Source organism: Akebia trifoliata, chromosome 10, assembly GCF_017979445.1.
Source record: "Akebia trifoliata isolate Shusen 1 chromosome 10, ASM1797944v1, whole genome shotgun sequence".
In the NCBI taxonomy this organism is placed as follows: Eukaryota; Viridiplantae; Streptophyta; class Magnoliopsida; order Ranunculales; family Lardizabalaceae; genus Akebia; species Akebia trifoliata.
The window spans coordinates 21,573,352-21,588,124 of NC_141384.1; the positions used below are offsets into that span (position 1 = coordinate 21,573,352).

At 31.7% G+C, this 14,773-nt stretch overlaps 1 long non-coding RNA gene across 1 annotated transcript; it reads right to left on the bottom strand.

The window, feature by feature from the left end:
- Positions 1 to 281: 281 nt before the first annotated feature.
- LOC147393255 (uncharacterized) lies at positions 282 to 14,773 on the bottom strand. The gene is made up of 2 exons (XR_015181948.1): positions 14,645 to 14,773; positions 282 to 2,909 (listed from the first exon to the last, which is right to left on the bottom strand). It is a non-coding gene; the product is annotated as an uncharacterized LOC147393255 (long non-coding RNA).

Sequence of the window (14,773 nt, forward strand, 5' to 3'; positions counted from 1 at the left end):
AACTTTGCACCGTGTCTAGACCTGGAGAGGGGTGAATAGGTAAAATAAAAATCATTTTAATTCTCCTAGATTATCTAGGTAAGTCAATTAATAAGATCAAGAAACAAAGATAAATTCACCACCCAATGAGCTAACCTAGGTCTCAAGATTACGCTAAAGTAAATAAATACATAGAAATGCATAAGCTCAACTTAAATCGTTCATGACAAAGCATATAACTCTAAAATATGATGTAGATATTTTAGCAAACATTTGATATGCAAGTCATGGCATTCACGTCATTCATTCAAAATAGAGCATAATCATAAAGGGGACGCAAGATTTATAGTAGTTCGCCAACTTGCCTACATCCACTACGAAGTACCCTACTCTAAAATCTTGAGTTCTGCTAACAAATAAGGTGTATGATTCACCTCAAAGCCTTACAACTTAGATTTTTCTTTAGGCTAAATCTAAATCTATCGTTTGAGAATAACACTTCTTCTTCAAACTTGTGGATTTTGTCCCTATGGAATTACAACCTAGTTCTCTTGAGTAGATTCCTCAACTCTTCTCAAGAGCTTAGTTTTGATTAGGAACCAATAATCTTTAGATAATGAAAGAAAAAAAAAACTTACAAAGACTTGACTCAACTTGATTGGTCTTCCAATTAGTTGCTTGAGTTCTTCATGGCCTTGCGAAATTCTTCTTCATCACTTTGAACTCCTTGCTTCAAGTTCCATTGATGTGTTCCAATATTTGTACAAGGCAAAGGTAAATGGATTAATAGGGTCAAACAAGGAAATACTTAGGTTGAAGGTTGGTTCAACTAAAGTTTGAGTTTTCTCTAGTGTTTGAGCTAACCAAAGAAAAAACTCAAGAGCTGAGTTTTAAAGGCATTTAGGGAACAAAAAATAACTATTTGTGGCACTAGATTAATTATTGGAAGTGTTGATGGCTTCAACGATCATATTTTCAAATTTTTGGACCATTAGAGTGGCTCTACAGGTGGCCCTGGAAGACACCCTGACGGTCCTGGTGAAACATGAAGCTTGTTGTCAAGAACCCTGGTCATTTTACTAGGTAGCACATGGTAAATTATAAAAATACCCTTTTAGGTCATTTTGAGCTCTTAAGAGGTCTGATGATCAAATGGTTTGGGGATTCTTAAGATCTAGCCAATATAAGATTCTAGAATAGTCATCAAGGGATGAGAGATAGTACAAGGGTATACAATTACAAAATGCCCTTTTGGTCGTTTTGACTCCCAACAAACCATTTTTAGCTCATTGAAGTTCTGATAAAAGAATAGGTCGGGGAAAACAATGGTCTGACCAATATAAACTAACCAAATAATCATCTAAGTGTTAGGGAACGGTTAGGTGGTCTCATTAACTTTTATGCTTTGTGCACACACATTGGAGCTTTTTGTCGAGGTATTTGAGGTTGAACGATTTTATCGAAATCTTTATACGTCTTCAAGTGCAAATTGATCTAACACTCAACATAAGTCTCGGGATTGACAAAATACAAAACCAATAAATGCAAACAAGCTTGAAGTTGTGAATGTTGGGAAAAGATTTTGCTCCATTACTATAGTTGAAAGCAATGTCGAGTAGTTCAAGATAGTTGCAAACATCATGTTGCAAGCAAAGCTAACTAGGTTCCATAATTTTAGTGACATATGGCCAAGTCAGAGAAAAAAATTAGTATGATCAGAAGGACACCTTGATTTTCATCATCCTTCATAATTCATTCTACCAAGTTCAATCATTTCACTTCACAAAGGGTGCAGTAATTAGTGCTAATGTCAAAATATGTTGGCTTTTGAAGAAAAATTATTCAAACTGAATAGGCAATCAATTTTGATGAGTTCAAATGTTTTATTCACTAAGTAGCGGTTTCATTCTACAATGTCTGTTGTTTTTAAAGAATCTTTAATAAAATTATAAATAAAACATTCAAGCGGTGCATTGATCGGCTCAGTATGAATGTGATCGACATCTTCATCCTTCAAAGCATATTCTCTTAATTCAGTATATGATTCAATTATTTGGGTTGATGCCACCCCTTGAGATACTCTCTGGTGGGATAACATGAAAGGGCTTATGTGTTACAGATGAAAAAAAAAAAGATAAATGCCACTTGTCTGTCAATCTGAAAAGACACGGGGATAGTTGATTCAATCTGAGTTAGCAAAAAACATTCTAAGAGGACATATCTGATTTGATTTTACCCATTTTTTTTTTTTCATATTCTACTTAAGGGGATTTCACTCTTATCGAAATTTTGGTGTGATGGTTACCTAGTACATCCTGTACTGGACTTGGATAGGGAGAATTTCAAGATATTTATTTAAACTTCATGGTCACCATAAGGTTGTTATCAATGACATATATGTTGTGACTTAGTGGAACATTTGTTGTAAAGCTCACCCTTGAGCTCTTATTTGGCGGGCAAGAATCAATGGGACTTTATGTTGTATGGTGCCATGGTCCCATCCTATTTAGTATTTAAAATAGACATAATTTTGGCCAAGAAGTGGAGTAAAAGCAAGACCAGTACAAGAAAATTAAATAATAAAGGATTATCGACAAGAATTAGAAGAAAAAGAAGATCAAAAGACATGTGTTGACAGATAACGAATGGCTATTCGCTATCTCAATAGAACTTCATACAAGGGCAGTTTTGTATTTGCATATAGTTTTTTTTGTAACAAATTCTCCTATAATTCTATAAATAAGGGATTCTTAGTCAACTTTGTGTTTTTCTTCTTACGCATTCTTATTACCGAGTGAAAGAGAGAGAGATATAGAGAGAGATCATGGACCTTACCTGTAGATTTCGACGCTAAAGACAGTTCAGACAAGTCGTTGAAGTGAGGAGTAAGGTCGTGAGGTGAGGGCTAAGGAGACTTTATGTCTTTATAACTATAAGTTCGAGTATAAAAAAGTTAAAACCCTACAACTAGAAAAATAAAATAAAATGAAATTACATTTATTTATTATCAAATCGGATCAGATATTATCAAATCAAATTCATTGATATTTGAAACCGTATCTGAAACTCTATCAAATGTTCAAAATTATCTAAATATGAATTCAATATTCGAAAAGTTTGGATAATATTCGATTTTTTGGATTCAAATTTGGGTTATCGATTGACAGTCCTACACAAACCACTCCCCCCATACCACATGTCATAACCTAACCATATCACTTTCTCCAAAACCCCATCACAGGACAGATGTATGTTATTCCATACCCCTTATCCTTAACCAAGTCACCTAAACCACCAAAAAGTTACAAGTACTTACTTTTTTTCCACATATCACTATTCCTTTTGTCCTTCCAAAATTAAACCACCTAACCCCCTCAAAATTTCAGACTTTCATACCGTGTCTAGTCCTAGAGAGGGGTGAATAGGATAATTAAAATTTCTTTTGATTTATCCAATTTTAAATTAGATTGATAATTTGATTATATTTTCTAAGTCATTCACCTAACCTGGATTTTGCACTTATGTTTCTAATTTGCATTTAATGAAAATATACTTGGAATTTAATCATTTATTTCGTCATGATATTTAATGGCACATTCATATATGATTCACTTATTTGACATTCATGGCATCTCATGACATTCAAAGCATTCAAGTGTAAATTGCGGAATCATAAAACATGCGCACGACATAAGACTTATGATGGTTCGGCAATGTGCCTACATCCATACTCACGGTTAATCTCTAGTTTACATTGAAATTGAAGTTCACTTAGAATTTAAACATTTATGGTATGACATATAGAGCATAATGTACATTCATAGCATATATTCATCTAAGTGTAAACTAATAGAGGTATTTCGACAAATACGAGACAAGCATTTTATAGTGGTTCGGCAACATGCCTACATCCACTCCCAAGGTCACTTTCGCAAGGGTCTTGGTGTTTACTATCAATGAGGTTTATGGTTCACCTCGAACTTTTTACATATAATTTTTATACCTAGACTAAATTCTAAAACCTTAAGATCGATAGAAACATATCCTCTCGAAATATGTGAATTTTGTTCCTTGAAAATTCATGAACCTCTACTATTGTTAAGAATCATCAATTCTAATAAAAGCTTGATTTTTAAGGGCTAAACCAAGTAACCGAATACATATATTTTTTTTAAATAAAAATAAAATTAAAAACTTACTTAACTCTATAAGGTTTGCCAATGGCAATCTTGAGTTCTTTGAGTCCTTGAGCTTACAAATACGTCTCGACGGTTGGATCTTCCAATTAATCTTTTGAGTTCATTGACTCATTGTAATTACTTCTGCCATCGTCTCCTTTAGCTCCTTGCACCATGAATATACCAATGTGCATGATTTTTTATGGTTGGAGACAGATCAAGTAAAAAGTCTAGGAAGGTTGAAGGGGTTCACCTAAGTTAGACTCTCATGAGTGTAGAGAAGACTCTTAAAGTGTGGAGAAAGGAGAGCCAATCTTCTCTAGGATTTGATAATAAAAAATGGCATAAGTTGAATGGAGTTTTAACGAAGATTTGGACCTTCCAATGTGTAGAAAATGCTCTTTAGATGGGAGAAGGGAGAGAACAAGTTCTCTAGGGATCAATCCAACTCAAAAATGAGTTTTATAATATTTGGGATGATTTTCATAGCTCAACGGTAAAAAATATGATCATTTAGTATTGCTGCCAGTGGATCCAGGTGCTTTCGTGACTTCCATAGTTGGCATCGTGAAGATTACCAGTGGTGTCGTAAAAATTACAAAAATACCATCGAGGGGTATTTCAGACATAACTTTCAAATAAAAATTCCCATTGACATGTCGTTCGGAGATTTCATAGATTTTATTATGTAAAACATTCACAAACTTCACCAAGGGGTAGGTCATGGCATAAGTGGGTAAAATGATTGAAATAACTTTTTTACCATTTCTGATCACAACGAGCTCTCGGGAAGTTTACTGATGAAATGGTTCAGAGGTGTAGTAGATCTTACCTATATTGGGTCCCCAAACAATCACCTAGGGTGGAAGATGATATTAGGGTTATCAAATTTATAATATCCCATAATGACCATATTTGATTTTCAAAAGGTCTAATGAAGGAACGGATCAAGGAAAAAGTTTCCAAATCAATATGGATCGACTACCAATCATCTAAGTGTTTGAGAATGGTCTAAGTGGTCTCATTATCTTTTAGACTTTGTATACACACATTGGAGCTTTTTATCGAGGTATGTGCAATTGAGCAACTTTACCGGAGTCTTCATACGTCTTCAATAACAAACCGATCTGACACTCAACATTAGTCCTAGGGTTGACAAAATATGGAATTAACAATCTATCCTTTTGTCAAATATAAGATAAAATCCTAAGTTAAACCAAATAGACTAGGAAACATTCCTAGAATGACCAACACAATGTATACCCGATTAAAATCTTACAAAAGTGTTTAAATATAAAAACCTAAGATTCTAACTTCTTTGCTTCCCCTTAAGTACTGTACCCAGTGAACAATTTAACTATAAAAGTCAATTGAAATAGTACACACAGGTAAAAACTACATTCTCCCCCTTTTTGTTAGTATTTGACAAAGGGCGTAGTTACAATAATTTTGATACAAGATATATACCAATAAACATAAGGTAAGAATAATAGGCATACAAGCAATAAATTTAACTATCAGAGCAAGATGCGTGGCAAAAGCAAACAAAAACATGCCAAAATAAATTTAACTATAAAACATAGGTATGGCATGATAAACAACACGTATAAATATAATTAAATAGATCAGTGTCATAACATGCAAACGTGTGCAAAACAATATGCCAATAAACACTCAATGCACACGTGACAGTTGTAAAAGATTTTACTATAGAGAATAATTGTATGAAAATATAAATGCCAAAATGATTTTATTATTGAAACATTAGCATAATATGCTGACAAGATAGTAAAGATATACAAATAATTAGCACAATAGTTAGCATGATAGATGTGTAAAGAATTAAATTTTGAAAATAGAAATGCTTCACCCGAGACAACTTAACAACAAATGAATTGTGCCACATGACCATGTTTGACCATTATACTCACCAAATGATTTAAATATGAGGAATGTATCTAAAATAATCTAGTTTGTGAGCTCAAGAGACAAACAAAATAAGTGAGAGAATAAATTTTTTTCTTGGCATGTTGTTGTCGGCGTCGTTGGTTGGTAGCATTTTTGGGCAAATTTTTTTTCTTGTATTTCACGTTTTCAAGATTCCAAAAACCAACTTCATTTGCCCCAACTCTTTCTTAAGAAATGCTAAAAATATTTTAAGATTGTGTAAATTTACAAAAATTTTGAGAATCCAAGAGAAATAAAAAAAAATGTTAAAAATGAGCTAAAACATTGAGTAACGCTTATGATGGAACTTGGATGGGGTCTATGAGCCCAAATATACCAATGAAAACAAGTTCTGTGGTTGCTCAAGTTTTAGCCATAATGGCCAAAAGTGACATGAAAAATTTTCTCATTGCAAATGTTTCATCAAAAGAGGTCATAACCTCAAGTTTGACTATACAAACATTGAATGAGTTTTATTACTCAAAATATTTGTCAATTTTGGTTCAAATTTGATGGACCAACGAAGTTCCGTGGTGCATAAAAGCATCTTGTCGATTTGTGACTGGGAGCAAAGAAGTTTTAAATTTCTCAAATATACCAATAAAAATAATAACAACGATTTTCACACAAGATGTACAAATTTGGTGCAAAAAAATGAAAGTCAAAAATTGTCCAACGTGTATAAGTTTACTTGGGCAATTGTTCACAAAAAGCAGTGAGGCTCTGTCATCCATAAGTGGACTCATTTTAAGAACAATATAAGGATATAAGTATCTAAATTTACCAATAAATAATATATTCTTGAAATAAGATTAATTTTTGTATGACGTGACCATACTGACTTCAACTACGTGAAAATTTCTGAAATGAAATGAGGTCTAAACCTTAGATTTTACTATCACGAACATGGTTAAAGAGTCAAAAATTAAATTTATCAATTACGACCAAATAGTGAGTTTTTGGACTCAAGAGTAAACATCTCCAGTTGCTATATATTTTACATATCAATGTGAGAATCTCCAATGATTTGACTAGGGGGATGATCCTTAACTACTAGTAGGTTTCCCAACACGAGAGATGGGGACGACGACGAGGAAGGATAGGAAATACTTCATTTTTAATGACGTTGAATCAGTTGAACTTATGTCCTTTGTTGGTTGATCTTCAATCACAATATTTATGGACTTTTGACTAGAGTAGGTTTTCTAATTGATGAATCGATAAGAGTGACTATGAATATACCAACAAATAGCCTTGCCATCTCTCAAGTCAACATTTCCCAAGTTTTCATGGTCTTTGAAGCATGTAACATTTACTACTGAAAACCTTGAAATACTTAACATTGGGAGATAAGTTATTCCATAATTCATAGGTTGCTGATCAACCCTACTCTAAGATATACAGAAGAATAAGGTATCAAGCAATGTTTACAATCATAGCTCAAAAACCTTACTATGAAGCATAATGATCCATTTCTTACAAAATAGAGTTAATCCTCTCAACAACTCCATAAAGCTAAGGGATCATTAAAGTTAAGAATTTTTGTCGGATCCTATGATTGTCACAGAATTCAATAAATTGATTATTCTCAAACTCACCACCATAATAACTTCAAATCCGTTCAACAACGGACTCTATTTTTGTTTGAAATTGCTTAATGACGTTCTTAAATCTATCAAATGTATCCAAATTTTTCTTCAAGAATGCAATAAAAAAAAAATCTAGAGTGGTCATCTACAATTACTAAAAAATGTCTCCTACCTCTTAGAATGTGAACTCTTGTAGGATCTACAAGATCTATGTTAAATAATGCTAGAGGATTTGAGGTAGTTAGAATGTTTATCTTTTTATGGGTATTACGAACTTGTTTACCAACATGTCACTTCCCACGGATATTTCTAGCTTTATTGCCCAGCTTGGGCAATCCTCTTACTAATGCTTTTTGAAGCATGTCAAGACATGTTCTTATAGTAAATATGGTTAAGATGTTGAAGTTACAACTGGACTTCGTTAATTTGACCACATTTTACTCACACAGAATAATAATTTTTTTTGGTATCTTCGATAACGTAATCGTTGTAGGATGTGTGGAGATCTTTCAATCTCATAGAACGATCACAAGTTATCTTAAATCAAAGTATAAAATTTGCTTCACCTATGTCTTTAATCTCAAAATTATAGGATGACCAATTATGAGTGGTGATAATTAACTCCATATCATTTGAAGCCAATAATATGTCATCAACATACGAAGAACACATCAAAAAACTCTTTTTGCTCTATTTAATATACATAATATGATCATTTTCCATTATCAAGAACCCATTCAAAGTAATGGCTTGATAAAATCGAAAGTACCATTACCTAGATGATTGGTTCAAACCATAAATGGACTTTTTAAGCGTATAGACTTGACATTCATATCCTTCTACTTTGAAGCCTATATGTTAATCTATATAGATTTTTCTCATCTAAATCTCCATTGACAAATACTGTCTTAACGTCTATCTAGAAGATTTTTAAGTCTAAACGTGTAACAATGGCTAAAATAAGATGAACAAAGGTGAGTCTCACTATTAGTGAGAAAGTTTCCTCATAATTAATACATTCTATTTGGGTATATGTTTTCACAACCAAAATAAAGTTGATCAATGTCTAGAAAGTGGTTTCTATAGTCCTAATTACATGATTTTATTAGTAAATTATACACCAAACCCTTTAATTAGATATATTCATTGTTAGTCCATAATAATTATTGATTTCAATAAAATGATGTATTTTATAATTAATTACTGTTATTTTTATGTAACAGGAAAAAGTCATAAATTTTTTAAAACAAATTTGAAATTTTGAAAAAGCCATTGCGATCAAGGATTCAAAAAAAGTCAACTAACCAAAACCCAGGTCAATTGAGCCCAGGTTGACTAGGGCAGCGCGGTTAAGTCAGTGAGTTCAACATTGAGATTTGCAAATAAGTTTTACGGCTGAAGATTGTTCACATTGAATTATGGTTTTGTAATTTTTGTGTTTGCAGAATGGTCCTGAACCCTAGAAACCTTAATTTGATCTCTATAAATAGGAAACTAGACAATAATTTAAAGGATATCTAAAAAAATAAAGAGATCTGTAAATATTTTTCTAGACTTTTTATTATATTTGTTTTAGTATTTTTCTTTTAATCTTTTTTTAAAAGAAGAAGTTATAATCGAAGAAACTCTGTCGATTTCAAAGTCAAGAAACAATAAAGAAGATTATCTTTTCTCTCATCTATACTCTTTCACTTTCATATTTTCATTATTTTATTTTTGCTTTATTGTTCTTGCAATGACCAACAGTTAAACTCTCTGCTAGATTGGTCGAGGAAGCCTGAATAAAATTCTATTAATTTTTTTTCTATTTTTTTTATAACTATGCTCTATTGTTTATTGTGAAAGTTTTTTAAGTAAAAATTATCGAATGAAATATTGATTGTTCTACCGTTTTGATGGTTTATAGTTAGATTAGTTCAAGATAAACCACATTTTACAAAGAACCTTCAACATTTCTCTTATAATCTTAACTTAATCATGGATCACATATTTTTGGAATTCCTTTCTAATATAACTAATCCATTTTCCAATCCAACATTAGCTTTGTTTAGTGGATTGAGATAAATAAAGGACATCTAAAAATTGTTAACAGGACTTGCGATGGTGGATCAGATCGATCTACACTTCTTTATAGTATTTTAAATACCTTCTTTTAGTATTTTATTTTAAATAATCTATTCTTGAAAACTGTTTTTAATCAATTACGTAAACTTAAGTTGGATTTCAAGTAAAAATAATAATACCGGATTAACGTTGTCTCTATAGTTCGATCATTGCTTGCTAAGGTAATTTTGTTATTTGTTTAATTGATAATCTACACTGAACAAATTGGCGTTGTTGCCGGGGACAGCGGTGTAATCCAATAACTTTTATCTGAAATCTAATTCAATTTTCTGTCGATTAAAATATTTTATTTCAAAAAAATTCGCTGGATTCTTGAAGTCAGTACGAACAAAATCCTAAAATTTAAGCGAATTTCATCAGAATTTTACCGTGATGCATTAGTCAACTTGGACACTGCAATCAAACCTCAAAATTTGTGCTACAAATTTTTACAGAATTTTACTTCAAACTTCAGGAACCCAATGAACACATAAGTTTTCTGGAATTCTAACTTTGTTTTACCTTCTATTTTCAATCGAAGGATTTGACGAGGAGCAACGTAGTTGAAGATTTTTATTTTATCATTCGAACCCGATTCCTTGATGAAAAAACAAATTTTCTTTCTTTTAGTTTCTATTTAAATTAGATTTGTAGTAGGATTTTCTTTTAGAAATTGTAAGATTTTTAAAATTTAATTAATCTGAGAAGGCTTGGACTGTAATAGAACTAGGGGAGGACGACAGTGAGACGTAATTATCTCGACACGTCGGGTTCGTACACCAAAATTGGTGTCGGTGGCCCAAATCGACTCAATTCGATCATCTCCCATCTAGAATGGGAGGTAAGATTTTAACCCCCACGTAACTCATACAAGTAGGTTTCTGTACCGACTTTAGGTGAAAATAATTGCACACTTCTGATTGCACATGGTAAAAAGGACACCTTACGAGGATAACACAAATAAGATAAGAATCAGATTTCATCATCGATTTCTTGTCCTTTAGGAAATTCAATTTATAATAAGTCCAAAATTAATTAAAATTTGGTTAGACTTGACTTTAAGTCCCATCGAGCTCAATAGGTAAAGTTAATTTGAATTGTCCTAATTGCACTTCTTGATCAAGGTTGGTGTCTAAGTGAGATCCTGTCTCGATGTATCTTGCTGTACTAGGGGGATAAAACTATGTCTATTCTAGACGAAGAGGTGATTTAAGAGTACCCTTGATACGTATTGTGTATTACCTCTCATTTGGGGATTAAACTAATTGACTCTAGTTGCATAAAATTGGGTTGAAAGCTTAGATTATTCCTTTGAAATAGTTAGGGGCTATCTAGTATATAAAACCCATAAAACATTATTTGAATTTCTCATTGTTTTCTGTGTGAGTCCGTAGTGTATTTGTAGATATAAAATCCCAAGAAGATTTTACATCGTCATGTAGTTTAAGAGAGAACAATGGATCCCATGCGTCTTATGTGATAATTACGGTCATTCTCCAGAGCGTTGTTCGAGTTTGCCCATGTTTCTTGCTATATAGGCCAATATACGTAATTCTCAAAAATCTTAGTAGATGTCGACCCCTAGTTCGTTTGACTAACCATACCACGTAGATAATTGGTTTCCCTTGGATATCATACCTAGTTAAAACGAGTTTACTCAAGATAATCACTTTGATAACCATGAAGATTTCTATATTCACGACACCTCGATGATAAATCCAACCATAATTTCTCAATAATCTTATGAGTCTCAACAATTCTTCAATTATAGAACTGTAAAGCCTGAGTCAACATCTACTCACTCATATTTGTTTTCTCCTCCATATTCCTCATTAGAGTCCTTAATGGCTGAGTTATTAAATTAACAATAACAACCCATCCAACAACAATAGCTATTCTAACAACTCCATCAATAACAATAAGACATTGGTCCATCCTCAATTAGCCTAGAAACTCAGTTGAGTCACCTAACACTATCTTTAAAAGAAGGGAATTTTGATCAATTCAAAAATGAAGATATCTCAATTTTAGAAAATCCATCATTTTTTCAAAATAACCTTAGCTACCAGTTCTACTCTTATGAGAATTTCGATGATTGTTTATCAATAATTGATAACCCCTTCTCAATTGAAATTCAAATACAAATCAATGAGGTTACAGTTTCAACCGAAACAATGATAAAATTCCAACTTGGTCCACTAACCGTGTCCTCAAAAGAAAGATAATGATTATTTTCAAATGAGATAACCCCCGAGAGCCAACTCATGTTTCAAATTCCCAAGGAGTTAGCCAATTATACAATTTTGGCTAAGGAAACTGATCCACCATTAAAAGAGATTATTGTCCAAGAGGAATTAAGGATCAAGTCTAATTTATTAATCACACCAATTCCGATCACTTCCGATCAAACCACGTACCCCATCCAGTCCATCATTTCACAAGATTGTAAAGACCATGTTTGTCTTACAACTTTTATTCTTTTAGGGAATATGATGGTTGAAAACTGTTTCGAAAAGGTGATGACACTAAGAACTAGGGATAAATGAGGGATATTAATCATTTAAAAAAATTATATTCATGTCCTAACAATAATCTTAATCTGTCTACCTATCATTTTAGATAAGAAATCAATCATCGTATTCGTCAAAATAGATGCTAGGAAAATACCTAGGAATCAAACCTTTTGATAGGTCTGATTGAAAACGTTAAACTTAGCACTACTTAATAGACAACTCATGTGTTTTTGTTTTAATAAGTAGTGTAGCTAGGATTTCTTTATTTTCTTATAATTATAGGCTTCCACGTACGACCTTAGTTTCTCTTCTCTAAATTTGAACTCACAAAAAATTTCTTAGCAAATTTATTTTCTTAGGATTTTTCAAGGGAGAAATTTTATTTTTTTGAAAAAATTTCACTTAAAAATCCTCAAACCTAATCTCTTTCTCTTTTTTCCCAAGCTAACTCTTAACCAAACCAGTTAACTAGCGCTATTAGGATCTGTAGCCTGGCCAACAATTGTTGATTGAGTAACAAAGACAAATGTTGGCCTATATTAAGGAGAAGAAAACACATATAAGTGGACGGGCCACTGAAAGTTCAGATTCAGATTATGATGAGTTTAATTATTAGATTATGATGTTTTTAATTTCTTCATTAGGTTGTTTTTCAATTATTGAGTAAAATTTCACTTATGCAAAACTGTTTCAGAAGTTATCATTATTATAATTTTCAATCTTTTCAGATCAGTTGTAACAAGACTTTGCACATTAATACCCAATCCATTTTCAGGTGTGATTTAACATTTTTCTCTCTTTCCTTATTGTTTACAGATTGAAAACAATATGTCATTTAGGTTTGGGAATATTAGGTTAACTCACAATTGTATTGTTAATTTATTTTCAAATTTTCAAAAAATGAAAAATGAAAAAAAAATATATATATATATATATATATATATACTTTTAATATTTTCTTCAAAATCTTTATATGTACTTTTTACATATGAATTTTAAATTTCAAATTCATCTACTAATTTTTTATTATAAGTTCTTTTTTATTATTCCTCGTTAAGAAAATAAAAAAAAATACTTTAAAAATTTCACGACACTTCTGATTGAGTTAAAATAAGATTTTATGAAGTAAGAGTCGACCCTCTTATCTGTTTAGAGTGTTAGGGGAAATTGAGTCTAGTGAATTATGACCTCCTTATTTTTTGGTTGGCTAGTTAGAAGAAAAAATTGGTGATGTGTGAAAAAGTTGAAAAACAAAAAGCAGAAAGATGTGAAAAATATCAAAGTAGAGCAAAAAATGCTAGAACTAAAAAAACGCAAAAAGAAAATAGTCCAATGAGACCAAATAGTTCTCATAGAGTAAAAAATCATCATTGGTAACAACATGAGTAAGTTGAAATATCACAGATAAAGTCCCTTAGAGATATTAAAGTAACCATCCACAACTCTCACAATCCCAGACAGGATACCTAGTTTCGAGCTAGAACTAGCTATTCTTAATAATTAGGAGGTGAAATATTGTTCTTGAAAAAGATGTTGTTTTTAAAAATAAAAAACATCTACACATGCACTCAAGTTATTCTTGAAACTTTCTAAAGTGAGGAATGGAAATTAGAACTTTGCTCAAACGTAAATGACCTTTGACTAATTTGTGAAATGTCATTATTTTCGTCTTACATACGTTTGATTTAATTTAGATATTTCTGTAAAGTGTCGGAATTTTGTGGGTATATTCACTGTAAACCCTCACGAGTCAAACTCATCCACTAAGGATAACTTAGGAGTTAAGCGCTTGCTGCATTCGCTAAATACAATCGTGTAACCTACGAAAGTGATTTGTAATTTAGTTTTTATTTTATTTTTGCTCAGGACTAGTAAAATCTAAGTTTGTGGGTGTGATCATGGTTTAGAAAGTAGTTTATAAAGCCCTAATTACATAAACTTTATCAATAAATTATACATTAAACTCTTTAATTAGATATAGTTCATTATTAATCTATAATAATTATTGATTTCAATAAAATGATGTATTTTGAAATTAATTACTATTATTTTCGTGAAACGAAAAAAAAATCATAAATTTCCTAGAACAAATTAGAAAATGATTTTCTCCAATCATATAGACTCTAGGGGAAGTCAATCGAGACTTTGGTTGCAAAGTACAAGATAACATCTGTTGTTTTGTATGAACTTTCAAATTAGAAATTTCCAAGTAAAAGACTAAAAGTATTTTTTATAATGACAATAAAATTCATAAAAAATAAAAAATAAAAAATAAAAAAGAATTTTATACAGAATTTTATTTAAAACAGCTAAGCATTGGAGGTCACAAACATACCTGAGGAAACAAATTTATAACTCCATTCCTAGGAGACAAGAAATCAGTCCATTTTCAAAGGGAGAGATAAGATGGATTCGACAGTTGACAGCTAGATTTTAAAAGGGTCCCAGAAGGTTACCACATCCT